The sequence below is a fragment of the Carettochelys insculpta genome, chromosome 26, assembly GCF_033958435.1.
Source record: "Carettochelys insculpta isolate YL-2023 chromosome 26, ASM3395843v1, whole genome shotgun sequence".
NCBI lineage: Eukaryota > Metazoa > Chordata > Testudines > Carettochelyidae > Carettochelys > Carettochelys insculpta.
Window position 1 is genome coordinate 555,807 of NC_134162.1, and position 4,194 is coordinate 560,000.

A 4,194-nucleotide genomic window follows, 5' to 3' on the forward strand; every position below is an offset into this window, starting at 1 on the left:
AGCAGCCCTGTGAGAACCAAGTAAAACAGCTGCACAGCCAATCTCTGTAGGATGCAGGAGAGGTTCAGCAATTCCCCATCTCCAAATGCTAGAAACACTTATATTCTTATACTGGACTCCACTTCTGATTCCATGGGGAGGCAGTAGTTGGAGGGGGAAGGACAAAGGAGCTGTGGTCCTGGTGGGCCAGTAAGGGATAAACAGGGATTCCTCCATGTGGATTCTGCGTCTGGGACTCACAAAACAACTCTCAAAAAGCAGTTTGGTTTGCAAATTTCCAGGCTGGCTGGGAGGGGGCCGTCTCCCTGAGATCATCAATGGCCCAGCTCTTGTTAGAAGGGAGGGCACAGCCAGAGAGATCAAATTTCCACCCCAGGGGGCAAGAGAGAAGATTAGAACTTGATGGTGCTAAGAAAGGCCTCAGCCATTTATCCCCAAAATACCAGATTCTCAAGGGGGTTACACAAAAGTTGTGGTCTACCAAAGAGCAACGTAAATGTGCAGTTGCAATGGGTTTGTTCTGTAACTCACGCTGACTGCTGTAACCAAGGGGTGCTGCCACCAAAAGCTGTAGAATTGTACCATGTACTGAAGGTTTGGAAAGAGCCATGTGACATGATGACATCGATGTATAAGCAGGAATTGTATGTTGAAGGAGTCTGTAACTCTGAAATGTCACCGTTGTTCCCTGTAACTAGTCTTGCAACCTCTCACATGAGGAGGAACATTCCAAACCTATTGTGTGGCATGGAAGGGGAAACTGAGGTACACAACCATTGTGTTGGTCTGGCTAAATGCCAAGGATGGAAGCATTTGTACCTTCCGTTACTGAACTGTAACTGAATTCCAGACATTGGCTGGAGCAGCTGTATGGACTGGTGGTCAGATGGGGCAGGACCCAGATCACAAAAGACCTGTTTGATCTGTTGGTGCTGCAGCATCTGTATGGGCTCTGCCCGCCCGACTTGAGAACGTGGCTGACGGACCGGGGCTGAACCAGCGAGACCGACCAACCCAAGGGAACTAAAGGAACTTGCCCGGCTGCATCACATGAAAAGGGCCAAGACCAAGCTCCTGACGTGGAGCCTCCCCCAGCAGGACTATGATGTGGAGGTGGTGCACATCGAGGGGAGAACTAAGAGGGTACAGCCGATGCCCTATCACAAGGGGAGAGCCCCGAACTTCCCCAGGTCACCAGTTGAGTGACCCCGCTCAGTTCGGTCTGGAAGGGGGGAGAGATGTGATGGAGTGGGGGATACCTGTGTGTATGTGAGTGGCTCACAGAGGGTGTGGGGCTCCTGCTGAGGGTAACCTTGATGACCAGGTAACACCTTTGTACTGCAGACAAAGGAGGAGGTGGAGCCTGAGGGGTTTGAATTGGAACTGGGAGTTGGAAGCAGTGAGTCTGGGCTGAGGGGGAGAGAGCGACAAAGGAGGGGTCAAGGCCCCGGCTCTGGGGGCCCCTCGGGGCCTCCTCTCCCCAACATGGATTGGACTGGCTGTCTCTGCCGGCTGCACTGACTCCTCTGTACGATGCTGTGTCCTGTCGGCTAATAAACCTGCTGTTTTCCTGCTAAGTAAGAGACTCTCCTGCCTGCGGACAGGGTGCAGAACTTGGGGGACCCCAGAACCCCATCACACACCCACTCACCCCCCCACTCATCCTCCCCCAGCCTTGCCCCCATTCAGCAGAGAACAACCCCAGACTCCCCACAGGCTTGAGCCGTCTCACGCTGTAACCGGGACTGGGCATGTGCGCTCTCAGCTCTACCAACCAAAGAGAAGCGAGTGCCCTGCCCCCCCAGACAGCATGCACCAGCCTGATCAGCACCCCCTTCACTTTGCATACTGCCTGGCCTGGCCAGCTGCCACGCCTGCCTTGGCTCTGTGACAACGGCATGGGGCTGCCACTGGTTCCTGGCCCAGCCCAACCCGCCCTGCCCAGGTTAGCAGCAATGGCAGCACTCAGCCCTATGTCAGGGCGCTCCCCCCGTCCTCCCAGGCCAGCCCTGACCCAGCAGCAATCAACCCTGGCAGCATGACCCTGGCCTCCTTTCATCTGTGACAGCCGAGCTGGCCCTGGGGCAGGAGCCGCCCCCCAGGCCCCTGCTCCTGCTTTCTGCCCCCTGCTCTGGCTTATTTCCCCCCTTCCACTCAGGGCAGCTGAGCATCCTGCTCCCAGCAGCGCTGCAAGTGGAACACGGCCCCGATGGCGCTGACTGGTCTCAGCTGAGAGCACAGCCATTCCCCAGGCTTCGGGAGCAGACGTCGCTATTGGGCCGCTTCCCTGCACGAGGAACACCGCTGAGAGCTAGTGACTCTGGCCCTTTGCCGTTGGCTTTCCGTGGCCTCGCCCCTCAGGCAGGTCACCCACCTGAGCCTCAGTTTCCCTGGGCTGCACAACAGGGATGGTGTTTGAGTGACGCTGCTGTCCCGCCCCCTCAACCGTGACCATTCGGTGTGTAAGGGGCAGCTTGGAATCAAAACTCAGATCCCTTCACTCGACAAAGCAAGCTACAGGAGACTCTCCATTACTCACTAGCAGTGTAATGTATATGACACACAGTAAAGAGGCCTGGGACCAGTCAGCAGAGAGTGGTGATGAAACCTACACTTCTCCAGTCTCTATGCTACTGACTTGCTAGGGCGCCGGGCACCTTAAGCAAGGCCTATAAAGAGCTCTGGAGTTGCTCCCTGGGCTAGCCCTGAACCTCCCAAGAGCTCAGCTCACAGCCCAGCCCCTGCGGAGAAGAACTTGCTGCTTACCTCTCCCATCAGGCTCCGCTTCGGCTCCTGCAGGCCCCTGGGAGGTTGTCCGGTTACAGCCCTCGCCCTGCAGGGTTGCATTGAGGATGAGTGAGATGGCTGGCCCCGGCCACAGCCCAGCCTATCCGGAGGAGGTTGCTGATCTCAGAGGGCTTTTCACCGAGGGCAGGAGATTGGCAGCTGGAAGCTAAAGCCGGACAAATCCAGGCTAGAAACAAGGGGCAGGAGGATGCAGCCTGGGAGCTGATTGCCTGGGAGGCAGCGGCTTCTCCATCCCCTGGGGGATGGCTGCTCTGCAGCGACACCTGTGCCAGTGGACGGGGTCTCGGGGCTCAGGCTATGGTGCAGGCTCTGGGTCCCGAGTGACAGGTGCAGGGCTGGCAAGCTGGGGGCTGGTCCTCCCAGCCCCCACCCTTCAGGGCCAAGCTCTGCTATGGGGTAAGCAGGGCCAGGATGACACCAGAGCTGGCCTGGGCTTGGGCGGAGCGGACAAGAGGGCAGCCCACCATGCACGGCTCCCTGACCTCAACCTGTCCCAGCAGGGCTGCAAGGCAGCCCGTGCGCTGGGAAATGGAGCCGGGACGCCCAACAGTCTCTGCCGAGCTGTGCCAGACGGGAGCAGGAGCCGGCCGGCGCCAGCCTTGCTCCCAACACACCTGGGAGAGTCGTGGTCCTGGCACAGCCGGCTTCTGTCCGAGCCCCGTTCCCTGTGCCGGGGCCGCCCCGAGATGTCGTGCAACCTGGGCGGTGGTGCCCTCGTTGGCGTGTTTGTCTGAGTCTCCCCAGAGGCTCAGCGCTTGCGGAGCAGCCAGGAAGGTGGTACCTGACCCTGGACGGCCCCGGCGGCACGGCGCGGCCTGGAGGGGCAGGGCTGCATGCGAAGGAGCCTCAAGGAGCAGGGAGCACCCGTCAGCGCCCCCCCCCGCCCCGGGGAGCTCCCTGACTGCCCAAGCAGAGTGCTGGGGCCCTGACTCCTCGCCGTTCCCCTGGCAGGCGGCAGAGATCCGACCTCCCCGGCCCTGGGGAGGCGTTTGAGTGCGAGGGGGGCAGGGGCGCGACGCTCTGCAAACAGCCGCTCCCCAGCTGCGACTGCAGGGCCGGGGCAGGAAGGAGCCGGCCCGTGAGCAAGCCCGGCTAATGTACTGCAGCTGTGCAGCCGGAGCGCCGGCCCACAGGAATGCGCTCGAGCCCCCGAACCCACCGCCAGCGAGGAGGCCTGCAAGAGGCACGGGCTTACCTCGGCCAGGGCCCCCAGGAGCCAGGGCGCCCACAGCAGGGCCGGCAGCGGTGGCGTCATGGTGAAGACGGCAGCCCCGGGAGAAGAGGCGCAGCAGGTCTGGGCCCCTCGGAGAAGCGGCTGCCCCCGTCCAGCGCCGTCCCCCCGGCACCTCCGGCCTGTGTCCCCGCGTGGTGCCCGAGCTCACGCGG